We start from the raw sequence: 19167 nt of genomic DNA, 5'->3' as shown, positions 1-19167 counted from the left end.
GAAATTGCGGGATCAAGGGCTACGAATATGTGTTATTTCCCCCCCCCCCCCCCCCCCCCCCCCCCCGTTTGGTATAAAAGTGACAGCCTTGACAGGTAGGGCAGTGGATTTTCACACGGAAGCGCTAACAGTTTTCAAGCACTTGTGAGGCACAGGCATTGCACTAAATGCTCTATACCTATCATTTCACTGAATCTTCACAACTATTCGTTAAGTAGATGTGATTATTCCCACTTGACAGGAAGGGGAGATAAGTTTTGACCCAGTTTGAGCAGCAGTTCGATGGGAGAGCCAGGACTGCTGCTCAGAAAGTCTCCTTGACTGAAGTCCTGAGGTATTCTGTTCACTCTCTTCAGTCGTTTCCGGTCGTTCTCTGGGAGGATTGCTTGCAGGGGAGCCCTTCCCTCCTGTTTCCCTGCTCTTCCCCAGCTATGCTCATCTTCCCCGAGAGGTCTTATCAACATCTTCATCATAGGTCACAAGAGCTGCCTTGTGACTTGAGGTGGCCCATTTTGTAACCAGGTCAAAGCTATGAGGGGCTTCAGAAGACTGCCAAGAAATTCAAGTTCAATCACTAAAGGAGAAAATGATTCTGATTCATGTCTCTTAGGCTTCTTTGGTTTCTCATAAGTACCACCGAATGAAGGGACAGCTTCCTAATTTTGTTTTATGCTGTATTTTGAATGTGAAGTTTTATCGACGGTCTTCCCAAAAGGCTCAGTGCCGGGCATTTGCACTTGCCATAGACATTCTTAATCACCATCCTTTTCCACCCTCCTGTCCTAACCAAGAGCTCTGAAGCCTTTTAAACTGAGGACACAGCATCTCCCGCTCTCTTGGCCCGCAGTGTGGGCTGAGAGGAAGACCTAGGGGCCGGTGACAGAGCGCACAACGGTACAGCTGTCCTGCAGAACAAAGGGAGTGTCTGGGCTGTGGCCGAGATCCTAGCACCACCGCTCTTCTCGCTCAGAGGCCGGGCCTTGAACAAAGCCACTGGGGCCCTGCCCGGGAGCCTGCCACTCCGAGTAATGGACACTCCGCTCTGCTGAGCACGGGTGGCGCACCCCAGGGGAATCTGGGTGTCTGCTTTGTCCAGGCGGGAATTGGGGCTGCCTGGCCCCGTCTTGGGCCAATCTCAGTCAAAAGCTGGCATTGATGAGGGTGGCGGGTCCTGTTTCATTCCAAGGCTGTGCCCTGGAACAGCACGAGGCTGAAAGTCGCTCTTCCTTCCCTGGGGAGATGCTGAGAATGCACAAAGCTAAAGCCTCATGCCCCCCTTTCCAACCACCTGCAAGCAAAACTAACCCTACACTCCGGGCTATTGTTCAAATGTTTCCTCTGCCCAGCATGACCTTTCCACCTCCCTACTGGCCATTCTTCCAAGGGCTGCCCAAATCCCATCTACACCACTGATTCTACACGAATGCCAACTGCATGCTAGGCCTGTGGCCCAATCTAGGAAATTGTCCTACGTCTCCCTGGGACGAATCATCTCTCCCTTCCCAGTACTCTCTTACTTTAGCCCTTGTCTCCATCTCTGGTTTTCATATGGCCAGGCTGTCATTCTACTCTGCCCTCGGAGCCCGACCTCTGGAGCTTCTCCTTCCCTCTGATTCTGAGCTTCCGTCTTCTAGTCTCTGGCTCAGCAAGCTGATTCTGATCTCCTAGTTCTTAGTGAACCACAAGATTCTTTTGTTGTTGTTTTTCTCATCATGTCCCCTATAACCAGTGCTTCTTGGCATACACTTTGGGAAGCGCTGCTCTACTTGGAAGCCCAGCCAGAGATCTGACTCAGATTTTGATTGCTCCCTTGACCCATGGCTTGATTTGGGCCTTATTACCCCAGGGCAAACCTAAGCTATGACCCTCCATCACACCTTTGCAGCAAGAACTGCCTTCCTTCCTTAAGTATATAATTTAGCTGTAAGTGGCTCTTGCTATAGATAAAATTACCTGATAGCGGAGGAGTGGTACTTGTAACGGTTACTTGGGGTTGGTATGGGGAACAGAATCCTCTGACTTTCTGGGAAACATGCTACTTTCAGAGGGTATTGAGAGGGACGATTGAGGTTCAGTTCAGCTGGTGCCCTAAAACACTGGAAGGAAAACATTGGGACTGCAATGTCATCACTTAACTGGCTCTTTGTCCAGTGCTACCTGCGGATGATGAGAAATCTTGATCCCCTAATACTTTCTTATTAGTTTTAGTTGGTCTGTGTGCAGCTTCTGGGAGTCCTACATGTGTGCTTAGCCCCGTCTGCGATGGGCCATACAAAGAAACAGCAGAGATGGCCTGCCCAGAAATACACTGTTCTGGGACTTTTGGCTCAACTTGTGCAATGCTCCCTGAACTTCCCACTCTACACTCATTCGCAGGAAGCTGGTTCCCTGCAGTCATGCTCTTTGAACTTGATTTTGTACCCTGGGCCCAGCTGACTGGACCACAGGTATCCACTTACCCACAGAGAACCAGTCGGAGTCTACTCAGTGAATGTCAGGGAGGGGTGGGAAGAAGGAAAGGAGAGAGACAGACAGTGGAGGCTGGGGGGAAATGAAAGCTTCTGCCTTTAACCCTAAAATTTCAGAGCAACCAGGAGGCCAAGAGAGACAGGAAGAAAGTCCACCTGTGCCCTGGGCAATGGCAGTGCCCAGGCAGCAATGCCCACTCTCCAAGGCAGAAGCTCTGGTCCACAGTGGAGGCTCCAGAGCTCCTGTGGGAGCTGAGAGCTGGAACATGGTAGGAAGGCAGTTGCTAAGGGAGGGTTTTTTTTTTTTTTTTTTCTCCTGGGTGCTGTATTTGCATAGTATACCCATTGTTTTCAGCTGGGTTGTTTGTTTTGGGATAGCTTGAGTAAGAGGAGCTTACTTCTCCCAACTACCTCTTGGCACTGCTCACGGTTGTATCAATGAGCGATTGCCACATACTGTTGTGTAACAAACCACCCCAAACCTCATGGCTTCCAACTGCAGGCCTTTCTTCTCACGCTCCCAAGTCTGCGTGTCTCCCAAGTCTGCGTGGCTCAGTGGTGACGGCACTGAGCTCCAGCTCCTGCTGGACTGGGCTTCTCCTGTGGATTGGGTTTAACCGTCTGTGTGTTCTCTCTGGGGTCCAAGCCAAAGGAGCAGCGGCTGTAAGGGCAGGCTCTTTCCATGGCCTGACTGAGGAGCAGAAGGGCAATCCCAGCCGTCTGGGATCCAACTATTAGTAGCCCACTGACCGAACCAAGTCACAGTTGATCCTGAAGTCAAGGGAGAGGGAACCGTACTCTTAACCATGGAGGTGGAAGGGAAGACAGGAATATTCTTTTTTTTTTTTTTTTTAAACATTTGTTTATTTACTTTAGAGGGGAAGAGGGAGAGGGAAAGAGAGTCTTAAGCAGACTTAAGACTTAAGCAGACTTAAGCAGACTCCTTGCTGAGTGCAGAGCCTGATATGGGGCTCGATCTCACGACCCTGAAATCAGGATCAGAGCGGAAAACAAGAATCTGATGCTCCACCCACGCGCCACCCAGGCGCCCCAAGGTATGAATATTCTTAAACAATTAGCCATCTACTACCCTCATGTTCATGAACATTCCTCCAACTCGCATACTTGCCTGAGAGCAGCATGAGAGGTAGAAGGTCTCTTCTAGACAGTCGCCTGTTAGTGCCCAGGTTGTGCGAACTGATTCTTGCTGGGGGACTTATCCCCTACCGAATGGCCTCCCCAAGATGGCAGTTTGAACAGAAGACTCCCGAAGTTCTGACACCGCTGTCCCCACAAAGCAATGATGCCAACTGGTAGTTTTATAGTTCGGATTTGTTTGCAGTCTGTGCCCTCTTGTCCAGATGATAAGCTTTTACAAAGGCAAGAGCCTGTGTCTGTTTTATTCACCTCTAGTGGCCCCGGCGTCCATCACAAAACAGTCACTCAAAAAATATTTGTTGAAGAGTTAAGTGAATAAGCCCTCAGCAATAGGTTTTACTGTATTGGAGCCCAGGTCTTCAGTATTTCCCCAAATGCTGGCTGCATCCCTCATTTTAATTTCTCCAAAAACCTCCTCCCTCCCCTGCTCTTTTACCGAGTGAGCCAAGGTGGCTGGCTTGCATGCTGAGTGGTGACCCAGCTTCTCCATCGCTGCCTGGGGTCCCCCCCACTCCTGCGGTGACCTCTGTGAGGAGGTTATCTGCCTGGACAGGTCACCTCTGCCCTGATCCGGGTGCCCTCTGTGGGTCTCCTGGCCCAATGACAATCAAGGTGTCCTAATAGGCTGAGCATTGCTTTCTTGGCTAAGAGCTGTCAGGATGTAAACACGCTGGGTTCCATTGATTTTCTTCTCTCTGTCCATCTCCTCTTTCCTCTAGTGCAGTAGGATAATCTGATGGTGGAGGATTTGGGGAAAGGATTCCTTCCTGGTGACCGTTAATATCAAGCCCTAATAAGCCCAAGGCACAGCTCTGTCTAGATTCAGGGCTTGACCAACAGGACCTGAGGCAAATAGCAAATGTGAAATCAGAGTATAGGCTGGGATTTTCCAAGGGCTTTAGAGAGACGTATTTGGGCTCCAACCTAATCTCTACCACTTTACTGAGCATGCGACGAGGACAAGTTTGGAAGGTTCTCAGTTCCCTCATTTGTAAGGGCTAAATGGTGCTGCCCCGAAGTGCATGTGGCAAGATTCAGGGAGAAAGCTTATTCCAGGTGCCCAGCACAGTGCTCGTCCAACACTGAGTGCTCCCAACAACCTGTCCTTCCTCATTCCCACCCCAAATGCTTATGAACTTGTTTATTTTTTGCCTCTAAGTTTTGCAGGAAAGGCAGGTTAGAATAAATACTGCATCAACCTTGAAGAAACCAGGTTAACATATAGAGAGTCTGAATTTGGGAGGACAGAACAATCCCCATTTTTTTTTTTCTAACCTGCTCAAATTATGTGTCTGATAAAACCTATGGTGTATAAACTTAATTATTTAGAATATTTTATCACCTTTGGGAAGACTTCTGTGTATATTCAAGCTCTCAAATTCATAATAAGCAAAACTAGGAAACACTGAAGTTGCTACAGGATGTTGGGTATATCATAGATATATCAATGAAGATTTTGAGTATCTGAAACAAGGATAGTAGAGTACACCCCAAAGTCCCAACATATCACCTATGATACCATATTACCATGTTGTATTTCCAGATGAAATGGGGGAGCAGGTGTTTCCCACACTGATGTGTTGTGGAATGTTCTATAAAGTTTAGCTTGCCGGCTTCAGAGGATATCACTCGGTAGTGATCCCTCCCTCTCCCCTACCTGGCAGGGTCCTAGGACATGATCTCAAGTTCAGCTCCAGCCCTGACCCCTCCCAGGAACTTCCAGCCTATGATGAGCCTGTCTGCTGTGCCTCCCCACTTGGATGTCCCCTAAACCCTTAACATCCAACACCTCCGAAGTTACCATCTCCCCCAGTCCTGCCTGTCTTCCTACTATTCTTCTCCATTTTTAGCTGTGGGCTTCATCATAGACCCAGCCACACAGGCCAGGAACCATGAGCCACCCACTCTGTCCCTCCTTTCCTGCATTCAACCAATCTCCAAGATTGTCCATGGTCAGCAAGCCAGCGTGGTCATCAGCTGGGCCAGGCAGGACTTCAGACGCCAGGAACCCAGAGACGAACAAGGTAGGCCCTTCAGCTCTTAGAGCTGTACCTCCCACACATTTCTTACCTTTGCTCCTGTCCATCCCGCCCTTACCACCTCTCCCTTGGCTGAGACCTCCTGACCCGTTGTCATTCCAGATCGCTCTGTGTCACTCCCTTGCTAAACTCCTCCCGATTCCCCTGGACCCCAGTTCCCAAACATCTGGGTTCTATAGGGCACTTGAGGAGGAACTAAGGTGAAGCAAAATAAGATAAATAGTAAAATAGAATAATAGTGGAGACCCAGGTAGAGCTGCCAACTCATTCTTTTCTTAAGTAAGTCATTTGAAACAATAACTATTTAATGATTGCTGCTTTTTCGTGAAAGAAAGGTCGTTATAGCCAAACGGTAAAAAATATAGACATAATGTAAGGGGGGAAAAAAGTTCTTTAAATGACGCAGTTGTCCATAATTTTTTCATTTCGGCAAAGCCTGTGGGAACTCCATCATGAAAGACCATTTAGGAACCAGGGCCTGTGAATGAATAACCAACTTCCCCAGGATGCTCAGCCTTGGGCACTGGCCTCCTCCCACCTGTCCCCAACCCTCTGCCCAGACTCAGCCATGCAGAGCACCTGCCTCCTCCGCCCGCAGACTGAGCTGATCCTTGGCCAAAGCCTTTGTTCCTGCTTCTCCATTTTGCCCAGAATGCTCCTGCCCCCTGTCTTTGCGGGGCTGCACTTACTTATCGCAGCCCAGCCGAGGAAGACCCCGTGGTGGAAGTTCCCCTCACCCCCAGGTGTAGAGGCTGGAGTCAGTCACTTCCAAGGTGCATCTGACTTCGTGGCTGAGTCTGCCCTCCTGCCTCTAGCCCCATCGCAGCCACTGCCAAGCCACATGTGCTCCTTGTCGCCTGGGGAGTCAAGCTCCCTCCTCACGGTTTCTGAGCGGACTTGGGGGCTGCAGGTCCCATGGTAGGTTTGCGCCCAGGTTCCTGCTGCCTCTTGGGTCCTCAGAGGGGCGCTGCCCTCTGCTTCCCTCCAGTAACATCGACATATCAAGCTTTTACTAAAAGTTTGTGGGTTGGCGGCGGGGGGCGGGGGGGATTAGATTGACGCCGAGCGTAATATCAGCAGCAGCCTAAAAGCAAAAGTGTCCTAAAATTCTCCCAACCATTCCCTGTCCTCAGAGAGCCCTCTTAGATATCTGGCCTGTCATGGCGTGAGTCTCACCCCAAAGCCCATTTAAACAGCTCGCCTTCCTTTCATTCATCAGCCCTAACTCCTGTCAATTCCCTGTGCACAACAGCTTGGGGCTGCATCCTCTCCCCTAAGATCTGGGTCTACTTTTGAGTATCCAGAACTCACAAATGAGTGAAAAGGTGCTGTCTCCCCGCACCTGGGTGGCTCAGTCATTAAGCATCTGCCTTCAGCTCAAGTCATAATCCCAGAGTGCGGGGATAGAGCCCTGACTCAGGCTCCCTGCTCAGCGGGAAGTCGGCTTCTCCCTCTCTTTCTTCCCTTCCCTCCCCAGGCTCATGTTCTCTTTCTCTCTCTCTCTCTCTCTCAAACAAATACATAAATAATCTTTGAAAAAAAAGTGCTATCTCCCACAGATCGGTCCCCATTAGCAATATACATCAACAGTAAGAGTTCTGAAATCAGTTTGCAAATACATAGGCAGAGGGGGGTAACTCCTTCAGACACCAGGCTCCATCAATGGGAAGGGAGCCATCTAGAAAGCAGTGGGATTTAGTCGGTGGGGCTTGGTTTGTTTGTCTGAGTTAGTGACTATTTTCTTAGAGATTTGTCGACACAACTACTCTGGTGGGCTGGAGCTTCTGGGGACAGGGGCTTACTTATCTTCCAGGAAGAAGCACTCAGTACATGTTTGCGGAACGAATTAAAGAGCTCAGGAGCAGAACCAGCTCAGCTTAACCAACAGTGAGCACGCAGGGAATATGTGTTGAATAAAACACTAACTCAAAGGGATACATGCAGCCCTATGTTTATAACAGCATTGTTTACAGGAGCCAGATTATGGAAGCAGCTCAGGTGTCCATCAATGGATAAAGAAGGATGGACAAAGATGATGTAGTACGTATGGGAATGAAATGGAATATTATCCAGCCATAAAAAAGAATGAAATATTGCAATTGCAGTGACGTGGATAGAGCTAGAGAGTATTGTGCTAAGTGAAATAGGTCAGTCCGAGAAAGACAGATACCGTATGGTTTCATTCATATGTGCACATTAAGACACAAAACAAATGAGCAAAGGGTGAAAGAAAAAGGAGACAGAGAGACAGACTAAGGAACAGACTCTTAACTATAGAGAACAAATGAATGGTTTCCAGAGGGGAGGTGGGGGGAATGGGGGAAATAGGAGGGGGGGATTAAAGAGCACACTATTGTGACGAGCACAGAGTATGTATAGAGTTACTGAATCACTATGTTGTACACCTGAAACTAACATAACATTGTAAGTTAACAATACTGGAATTAAACTGAAAACTTAATTTAAAAAAAAGGAAATACTAAAAAATAAAGTAAAATAAAATAAGGCAATACTTATTGAATAATAGACTGAATCCATACATTGATGAATATACGTTCTGAGCTGCTATACCTTACTCCACTTTCTTCTTAGCAGGCTCATATCTGTCTGTTTTGGACTCAGGCTATTAACCTGATCCCAACTCCTCATGGCACAACTTGGTCTGACTTTGGGCCGTACAGAGTTTAGGAGTTAAGGACACAGGTGCTGCAATCAGATAGATGAAGTTTCAAATATGTGTCACATAGGAGTCCTGCATGACCTTGAGCAGGGCACAGGGCTTACGTGTGACTTTCTTCCTCTTAAAATTCAGGATAATAGTTGTACTGACCTCAGAAGGTTTGGGGAAGGATCAATTGGGATAATCCACATAACATACTTGGAATAAGGCCTTAATGCCTCGCACAGAGCAAACACCCAACACATGATGGGTGTTGTTGTTAATTACTGCCATTGTCTCCTCTTTGCTATTATTTTCTCAGGGGTCTGGGCTCAGTGAGAAGACTCCAAGACCTCTCCCCAGGACATTTTTGCCTCCCTTTGGAGATTATCGTTAACCCCTCTTTGCAAGGTACTGCTGCAGTGAGTGGAGACGTTCTGATTATTCTTAAGTGGGTGGTCTTCAAACCTAGTTGGGGGAGGAGGTGGTTTGTGTAATGACACAACTTTTTTTCTCTTTTAACAAAATTTTACAAGAGATGCCAACATGCAATGAGATCAAAGTGGAGTTTTTATGGATGCAGCTGCTAAAGCCACTTGCCTCAGTTGGCCTCCTAATTCCTTCAATCATTAGTATGTGAGATTGACCAAATTATCCAACCGAACCTCAATTTCTGCATCTGCAAGTAAGTATACTAATGGTTCGCACCTGGCAAGGCAGTTGCATGAGACAATGAAAAAAACAAATGGCACATACTGTGCACTCAGAAGTTAACAATTTTTACAAGGGTGTCTGATGGTGGAGGAGAAGGTGAACCAACTTCCAGTTATGGACCAGGCATCTCTTGGAACCACATTTTTAAAAAGTCTAGAACTTACTGGTGCACTGTTCTGATCTTAGATCTTCCTATGTTAGTGCTACCACCACCATTTAGGAACATTCCAGAATGCCTCTCCTGTGACCAAGCACTTGGTTTTCTCCACAAATCCCAGTATGACAGAGATTTGCTTTGAAAAATATCATCTCATGTTCCTGTTATGTCCTTTATCCTTGGCTTTAAAAGCTATATTTATGGATGGGAAGGGAATTGTATCTAAACCATGCAGACCCATGTCATACTCAGTTTAATTGAATTTGTTCTGAGAAGATGCCTTTGTCTTTTATCTGTCAGTCAAGAAAAATGAAAGCAATTTGTATGGTTTAGTGTGTGTTTTCAAATCTTTTCAAAGTCACCAATAACGTGAATCAATTTGAATTCAATTGGATTGATCTAGGGATGCCTCGGTGGCTCAGTTGGTTAAGCATCTGCCTTTGGTTTGGATTGTGATCCCAGGGACCTGGAATCAAGTCCTGCATCAGGATCATAGCTCAGCCTGCTGCTCCCCCTGCTTGTGCTCTTTCTCTATCTGACAAATAAATAAAATAAAATAAAATAAACTGAATTGATCTAGAAGAGATCTAAAAAGATTGTCACTTTTACAAATGTGTCACTTTTACAGACATGATTCTTTCCAGTTATATAAAGACTATGGATGATTAGGATGTTATTTGTAAATCCAAAAGGAGTTAGATTAAATAATGAGATATACTTGAAATCGAAATGACATAAAAACCACACCAGGATTTCCTCTATTAAAGAGAGAAGGTAATTTTTAAAAATCAGGACAAAAAATAAACACAAGCACTGTTAACTAGATTTTCAATCTAAATAGCCAAAGTAATAAGATACAGTTTTAATTGGTTCAACAAATCCTTGACTGGCTGGAATTCTTCAGGAGTAGCATGCTTTGGTTAACTGCATTTTTTCAAACTTGCAGGAAATTTTTCTAGAACATAGTTTTACCCCTCCCTTTCTCCTTTTTTCCTCTCTCTTTCCTATTTTCTTTCATTTCCTTCTTAAAAGGCATAAGGGAAATAATTTGTCTGGCTTTCTGGGCAATCATTCTGAACATGAAGTTTTACTGTTCAGTTTTGAGGTATGGAAACTAGCCTGATTAATTTTTTGAACAATTAGTGAGTAAGTCTACAGTTATTTGACAGATCCCATCATTCTCTATGACATGGTCTTGATTTCCTTTCTTTATAACAATGCAGTGCTAACTGAAAAATCAGCAATTCATGTTCTGTGTATGCATTTACTATCTACCTGGCCCTCTCAAATGGAAGCGGCATGGGGCAGGGACTCTGTCTGTTCTTGACTGAGTTTCCAGCACCTAGTCTGGCCCAAGATGGCTACTTCATGAGAGTTTATTGGAACACAAATACCTTGGTTTCTGATTCTTTGCCTATGACCAAAAGGTCAAATGTAAACTTTTCTCCTGGGTTCTACCTCAATGACCTTGCCAAAACACCATCACAAGAAGTCCCTGCTTTTCATTACATAGTGTTCTAGAAGACCGCCTCATAAAATTGATTACTACAAAGCAAATTGAGCTTCTTTTGAAGTAAAGGTATTTAATTATAGAACCTCTTGCAAGAATATATATATGCCCAAATTATAGCCCAAAGACAAACAATTTTTTAACCACTACAAACAGTCACAATATTAAAATTATCTCCTAGATCCCTGGTCTTCAAATTGTGCTCCTCAGACCATTGTGGGTTCAGCCACAGCATGCTGGGGACTTCCTCAGGGAGTGGGAGGGGAGAGCAATGAATGGGCCTCTACTCTCCCTCATCCTTCAACCCTTTTGTTTCACTTAAAGAAGGGATTCCACAGTTAAGGAAAGTTTGAAAACCAGGGTTGTAGATCTAGATTACTTTAAATCTAGATTATCATACTTCTACTTCATACATCATACTAGATTATCATACTTCACTGTACCTTACAGTGTCCCACTGAATTTCTATTCACTTAAGCCATTCAAAAATACTTCCTAGGTGCCTCCTGTCCATGGCCCTGGAAATACAGCTGCAAATCAAGTAGACAAAATCTCTGTCTTCACCAAGCTAGCATTCTTGTGGGTAAGACTACCAAAACCAAAACAAACACAAATACCAAAATATATGTTAGGTAATAAGTGCTAAGGAGAACAAGAAATCATGGTCAGGGGGGTGGTGAAGGAAGGTGATGAAGGAAGGCTTTACTGATTAGGCAACATTGCAATAGAGTCACAAGGGAGGTGAGAAAGGAGCTGGGCTGGTTTCTGAGGAAAGATTGTCTTACCCAAGGGAAGAACATGGGGAAAGGTTTTGAGGCAGAAGTGTACTTAGTGTTTCCAAAAAATGGGAAGGAGGCTGGTGAGGCCATGAAGGAGGAGATAAGTCAGCAAAATTGGGTTGGGCTGGTAATGACCCTGTGGCACTTTGACTTTTACTCTGAGTGACATGAAAGGCATTGGAGCATTTGTGGCAAAGGAGTGGTGAGCTCCTTCTGACATCTGTGTTGAGAATAGATTGTAGAAGGACAATAATGATGTCAGAAAACCAGTTAGGATGCTTCTACAAACATCCAAAAGAGGAATGATGGTGGCTTAGTCAAGGTGGTAACAATGGAAAGAAGACATCAGATTCAGTATATATTTTGGAGGTAGAACCAAAAGGATATTGCTGATTAAAAGTACAATGTGAGAGAAGGAAGGAGTCAAGGATGACCCCAGGGTTTTACCTTGAACAACTGGAAAGACCTGGTTGTTATTTTACTGAGATGCTCAGTTTTCATTTAGAATGTTCTTGAAAGATACCTTGGTGTCTTCTGAGAACTCTAGGTGTTGAGAAGAGGGTCAGTCGACCCCCAGCAGAATCACAGCAAGCCTCAGAGACCAGGATGTCTATGAATTCACATGGTTGAATGGGAAAAAGAGAAAGTGAGAAAGTGGCCTCCCTGAGAGAATTTTCCCCCAGAAAAGTTGAAGAAACTAGCTGGAACTCTATCCGACCCCACCTCTTCCCCCTACCCACCCCACCCAGGAATCTCTGGAGGCTTAGGTGGGCAGAACCCAAGATTCCCTGAGCTGGGCTTGGGATATTTTGGAGCAGAGAACCCTCCTGTACATCTATTCCTTCCGGTCATCTCTCTTTCTACTTTTCCTGTGGTTGTCCTGTCTTGAGCTCTTTCTCTTGAATCTGTTCTCATGAAAATGCCTGCTTTCTGCAGGGGCAGAAATGTGGCTTAGCCATATTTTTCTCCCCAGCACCTGGAATCTTGCATTTATTTGGCCATCCACCCATCTGAAGATTGGGGAAACAAGATGAAAATGGGTAAAGATTCAGAAAGTCCCACCTTAATGATTTGGTACCCTGGAATGTCTCTACATGTATCTAACTTGTTACCCTTCCCTGGGCCAGTTTGCTACATAGAAGATATCAGCAGCAGTCAGCATGCAATAATTAAGTAGGCTAGGAAAGCCTGGTTCCCATCTTCATGGTCCATATTTAATTCAAATAAATCAACACTTAGGATCTTTTAAATTCTCCATTAGGAACCTGTTCCTCTGTTTCAAACACTACCACATGTTTGGATTCTCTGTTTTTATTGTGAAAGTGATCCCACTGGTTCAGCTTTTAGGGCAGGCAGAATGGAGTTGAGCTAGAGCTCTGAATCTTGTGAAGAGTGGATATGGGAAGGTGAAGAAAGGAATGCTAAAGACAAGCATGTTCTGTCCATTTTCCCCTCTTCTTATCACCTTAACAAAAACCAAAATGATTTCTTTATGTTTGTAGTTGGATTTTCCCATAGATTGATTTTACACTTGTGGGATTGGATGCTCTAAAGCCTTTTATAGGGTTCAGATTTCTTTCCTTCCTTTTTCTTTCTCTCTCTCTTTCTTTCTTTCTCTTTCTTTCTTTCTTTCTTTCTTTCTCTTTCTTTCTTTCTTTCTTTCTCTTTCTCCCTTTCCTTCCTTCCTTCCTTTCTTCCTTCCTCCCTCCCTCCCTTCTTTCTCTTTCTTTTCCTTCCTTCCTTCCTTTTTTCTGTCCTCTTTCTTTCTTTCATTCTTTCTTCCTCCATGTTCAGCATGGAACCCAACACAGGGCTTGAACTCATGACTATGAGATCAAAACCTGAGTTACTCATGCTCCCTGGGTTCACCTTTTCAATGTGCACGGACAATTGCCTGTTGCTTGGCTGAAATAGAATTCCTGACTCCCTCCATCATTATCTACACTTGCCTCTAAGAGAGAGAGAGAGAGAGAAGCCTATTTACTTACCCCTTCCAGACTAGTTATCATGGTGCCCACGGGTCAGGGGGAGGTGGGTGATGGCAAGAGGATCTGGAAGGCCAAAGAGCTCAGAAACTATGTTCAGTGGAGAGGCAGGCGTGATACTGTTAAGATGAACATGAAGGAAAAAGAGCAAATGAAAGGAACTGACAGGGCTGAGGAAGCCACTAACATAAGGAGGAAATACCTGTGGACATTGACAAGGATAGATCTGACAGGGGAGAGGCAAGGTGATAAATGAATGCGAACCTGTTCCGTCCTTCTTCAAAAGAAATAAGCTGAATGTTAGCAGTTCCAGAGGAAACAAGAGTCACAACTTCATGGCCAGTGCATTTGGATTTTGACCTCTTTTTACAGACGGTTCTGTGGTACCATAACACTGCTATCAACAAAATCTTACTTATTATTATTATCATGTTTAGACCTGAAAAGATGATATGCATTTGTGATCAGAAATGAGAGTCTGGCAGCCGAGAATTGGTTTTAAGCATGTTGGGAAGTGACTGACCTGACCTCAATTCTAAGTCCCAGAAGGAGGTGGAGAAGGTAAGGGCATATGAGCAGGGACTCAGGAAATCAGTAACAGAGTGAGAAGTGGGAAATGATAGGTACTTTACAAAGAATTTGAGCAACTCCTCTAAATTGCCAATGCTTTCCCTAGTCAGGGAAAATATGCTTGGCCACTGTGTGTTCAGTAACATCTGGATCCATAAGACATCTACATACATGAATATTCATTATATCTGGCACTTTCTTCTTTGACTGTCAGTCCTTGTCTTTTGAGCCATTTTGAAAAGTTATCTTTCTAAGGCATAGGGTATGCACTTCTTGCCAGGGCATTATATCATAGACACAAAACACGAGGCTGGAACAAGCTTCTTTGCAGCAAGACTTAGAGGATAGAATGGGAACACTGGTAAACCAGAGCTCAGCCCAAACCAGGGATGTGGACAGCAAAAAAGATAACCATTCTAGGACATCAAGTAATGTCTGTAGATTGATGAAGTTCAAGGAACCATGTTAGTCAGGAAATAACCCTCTACTTCTTTCCACATTGAGGATTCTGAAGGAGCTCTGTAGGTAAGATTCTCTTTCCAGACATTGGCACCAAATGACCACCTGGAGCCTTTGGCTCTGATGAATGAGGATAGACTTCATAGAGCAGAGAGGTCTCTTTTGACCTCAGTTAAAATCAGGCTAATGGCCTCCATGGCTCCCTGGATCTGATCACTCTTATGGTGAAAAGGGTCAGAAACAATTAATCCAAAGGAGGAGTGCTTCTTCTGAAAGCTCAGAAGAGAGCTGGTATGAGCAACCCACTACCATCTTAGAGCTGGTGGGGTAATGGCAGTCCCAGTCCCATCTACTCTGACAGCCTCATGGGAACTTCACGGGTAAGAAAGAATGCAGAGGGAAGATGACTCAGAGTCAAGCCAAGACCACAAAGATGCCAGGGCCCCTAACCTCTTTGCTCTTCAGCCCATAAGCTTTACTCTCGTCACTGGGACTTGACAATATTGTTGACCTGACCCATATCAGTTCTTCCTACCCCAGGGATCACACAGCGAGGGAGCCCCGAATTGCCACAGCTGATCTGAGCATCAACCCTAAATCTCACACAGTCAGGTGTGCAAATAAATATTTGTCACCTCCTGAACCTTTCATGCCCTTGGAATGCCAGGCATTTGCTCCCTGTTTTATAAAGATTTTTAATACAGAATCTTCTCTGCAACCTGTGTAGGATTATCTATCATGTTACAGAGGGAGAAACGAAGACTCAAAAGGATGAAGGACTTTGCCCAAGGTCAGGTTGGTGTGGGATGTTACCTCCAAAGCCCATGTTTTTCCTTCTCCACTGCATTTCTCCTGGATGGAGAGTGTGTGAGCAGAGCTGGGCAGGACCTTCTAAGAAGCATAGTCTGTCTGAGACAAAAATAACTTCACCCTTTCTTTGTCATCCAAGAATATCCTCATGAATGTCCTCCATTGAAATGCATTATAATGCAGTCACACTCCATGAAACATGTGGTTCTGTTTGCCTGTACGCCAAATGTCCCTGGCCAGCTGGGTACTTATCAGTACTTTTGCTTCTAGCACTGCCTGCTATGGACGGTACTTCTCGGCAGCTTCCAGTCCTTTCAGTATCTTTGTGCACAGCTGCTGTGAGCGGGCCTGAGGACGCCTCTGCCTTTCCCATCAATTCATGAGAGCTTTCTGCCGCCCGAAGACCTTTTTCTCTGATTTCAGTATTCACAACAATAGCCTCAAATGGCTGGAGTCACCCAATACCCAGTTTCAGCATTCCAGAGGGACTAATCAAACTGGACTTATAGACTGAACTGGGTATTACTGAGACTTTTAATTTTAGAGACTTCCCCTATACTCTTCACACAGCTGCTTCTAATGTGAGCATCTTACATAACCATGGTGCCTTGGCCAGAGCAAAGAGATCCACGCGACCTGTACGCATACTTGCAATGGGCAGAGCACGGGAGCCCTATGTAGGTAACAGATATTTCCTAATTTGCTACGTGATCTCATTTGTACATAATAGTCCAGAAAGCCACTTTCCTCTTGATGCCTCAGCTTGGGAAGTTCTTTGTGACAAAGTGTTCTATGTCCCCTGGCCCCACTGGAAATTTATAGCCATTGCAAATTCAAACTTTTGGTCCTTTTCTTCTTTATTATAGAAATGAATTCTATAGAATTCTGTAAGTCTGTCATTCTATCTAATTCTATATTACAGAATTAAGAGAAAGAATGAGATGCGCTTAAAGCAGAATAGCAGCTAAGTGCATAATTTCACCATTCCTGGTTTGATTTTGTTTATCACGTCGGCTCAGGGGCCCGTGGGCTCATACTATTTACTTAACCAAGTATGGAAGAATAAATATTGCCACACTCATTTCACTTGACCCAGCGGATAAAATCCATCCTGCGGTTTCTCTCTCCCTTAGCTTTCAGACAACCCGAGTACAGCCACTGGAGAATGTGGTGATTTCTAAAGAAAACTGGTAGACTGGGATTGCTGTGTTATCAGTTCTCTATTTAGCACCTGTGTAACAACCAGATAATACAAACACAGCAAAGAAGAAGGCTAAAGAGAGAACAGAGGGAGGGAGAAGAAAGAAAAAGGTTTTTTGTGTGTTTTGTTTTGTGTTTTTAAGTTGTTGAGGCAGAGAAGAAACCAGGAATGAAGATGTACAGGAATGAACTTGAAAGACATCCAGGTGGCGGAAAAGGAGGTAAGAGGAAAACCAGGAGACTTTGTTTTCCTAGGTCAGGTCCCCTGGAAAGAAATCCTGAGATGGAGATTCAGGAGATTTCAGGAACGACACGTTCAAGGAAATGAGGGAAGCAGGATTGGGCAGAGGGAGAAATTAAGATGTGATGCTGCAGTAGCTTTAGTCTGTCCAGCACAACTGAGACTTCTGGAGTTGGAAGAACCTGTAGAGTTGTCCCAAATTGAGGCAAGAGGCCTGAACCGTGCACCTTCACATCAGCTCACATCAACCAGTCCCTGGCTATGGGCTCTCCCTGGGAAGGGGCTTAAGTTTGGGCAAGGTAGTTTGTTCATCTGAGAGCAATTCCCAGAGACGGGCTGAGCCTCGAGCCGTCCACCGGAAGAATGAGTTGCTTGGCCGTGTTGGGGGAGTCTGAGAGACACACCAGAGCATCTGCTACATGTGGTAACTTCAAGTCCAAGAGGAGAGACTATTTTGAGAAAGGAGTGCTGTATGGAATAGTTCTGAAAGGCTGGCATAGAGGAGAGTAGAAATATGCCAAGATGGAGGTTTTGGTGACTTTCACCACAGTAATTTTAGTGGTACTGGAAGGATGAAGTCCAGAGGAAGGGCCTGAGAAGAAAATGGAAGATGAGGAGCTGGATACAGCAATCGAGATAACTCTTCTGAGAATCTTATCAGCTAATAGGAGCAGAGGGATTGGGTATTAAATGGAGAAAGACATGGAGCCAAGGGAAGTTTGTTTTTTTTGTTTTTTGGGGTTTTTTTTTTGCTGTTTTTAAGATTTTGTTTATTAATTTGACAGAGAGAGAGGTCACAGGTAGGCAGAGAGAGAGAGGAGGAAGCAGGATCCCTGCCAAGCAGAGAGTCCAATGTGGGGCTCGATCCCAGGACCCCGGGATCATGACCCGAGCCGAAGGCAGAGGTTTTAACCCACTGAGCCACCCAGGTGTCCTGGGAAGTTTGTTATTTAAGTCAAAAGGTACTAGCATGTGTTTTCTGACCCCCAAAATGACATGACTGATGCAGAAACAGAGACCTAAGAGAGGGCTGGGCTGGTTGCAGGAGTCACAACTTTGAGAAGGAACAGGATGCAGGACACAGCTGGAAGGATGGCCTGGGATAGGGGCTGGGACCCAGTGTTCATCGTAGAAACACTGTAGACCTCTAGTGGGTACCAAGTGGCTCTACTTCCTAGCTTGTATTTGACCGAAGAGAGGAGAGATAGATCAGGCCTAACTGGAGCATAAGATTCCCTCTCTGGAATTTGGAATAGAGATTAAAGGACAGAAGTCAGTCTAGGAATGTCTCTTGAATGGTGATTTGAACCAAGGAACTAAGGAGTGGCCATTTCCATCCACCATGTGTTCAAGGAAGTACAGAGAACATGAAGCAAGAACCTGTAGACATGAGAAATGGGAAAGATTCCTGTTGACTTTGCAAATCCAGGGTCCAGAACAGTCTTATTATCTACAATATGGAGCACTGCCTGACTGATGTGATAGCCTCACTCCAGATACCCAAGAAGGCATGCTTGACCTGAGTCAGCCTTCAGCAGAGTCACCACGTGACTCAGGGCCCTTTCCTGGACCTATACTGGAGCCATACCGGACAACTGGGTATGAGAAAATGTGAAGTCATAAGGAGCAAATAAGATAAATATGGTTGTGGTTTCAATTAACTGTATCTAACCATTCAAATTGATTATTACGACGACCACATAGAAGCATAAAGCAAAACAGAACACTGATTTTAATGCACATGATCATAGCATAGTAAAAAATGTATTTGGGAAAAATACATCAAAATGAGAATAGTTGTGTGTTAGGTTAATGCGATCATGGGTATTTTCCCCCTTCTTTTTCTATTTTATTTCTAAAACATGGCTATTTTATGCAGACAATTGTTTTTTTAAAGATTTTGTTTACTCATTTGACAGACAGAGATCGCAAGTAGGCAGAGAGGCAGGCAGAGAAAGAGGAAGGGAAGCAGGCTCCCCACTGAGCAGAGAGCCCGGTGCGGGGCTCAATCCCAGGACCCTGGGATCATGACCCAAGCCGAAGGCAGAGGCTTTAACCCACTGAGCCACCCAGGCGCCCCTATGCAGTTAATTTAAAACAACTCTTCTTCCTACAGCTCACATCTGAGCAGTTTGGGTAGTTTCTGTGAGGCCCTCAAATCATCACAGATCATATGTATAAAAGGAACCAGGGCCCGGGAAGGCCATCAGAGGATGTGGTTGTGAGCATCAAAGGGGACACCCACCTGCTGGCTGGGACATGAATTACAGCCTCTCAATAAAACCCAGGAGAACAGGATGACCTCTGAGCAGGATCAGCTCTTGCAGCCTGTTCCCATTGCAGAAATACTGCTGTGAAATAATGGGAGAAGAGGCTGGGCCATGTCGTCCCAGGGAGCACAGGTGACAGTCTCCTGGC

The 19167-nt window shown here is 45.3% G+C and overlaps 1 long non-coding RNA gene across 1 annotated transcript; it reads left to right on the top strand.

The window, feature by feature from the left end:
* Positions 1-254: 254 nt before the first annotated feature.
* On the top strand, positions 255-18619 carry LOC116575570. The gene is made up of 3 exons (XR_004279839.1): positions 255-265; positions 2081-2083; positions 17653-18619. It is a non-coding gene; the product is annotated as an uncharacterized LOC116575570 (long non-coding RNA).
* The last annotated feature ends 548 nt before the right edge of the window (positions 18620-19167 follow it).

The sequence above is a fragment of the Mustela erminea genome, chromosome 16 (assembly GCF_009829155.1).
Source record: "Mustela erminea isolate mMusErm1 chromosome 16, mMusErm1.Pri, whole genome shotgun sequence".
Classification (NCBI taxonomy): domain Eukaryota; kingdom Metazoa; phylum Chordata; class Mammalia; order Carnivora; family Mustelidae; genus Mustela; species Mustela erminea.
Note: the sequence above shows the minus strand (reverse complement) of the source record. Positions and strands in the feature narration are given on the sequence as shown.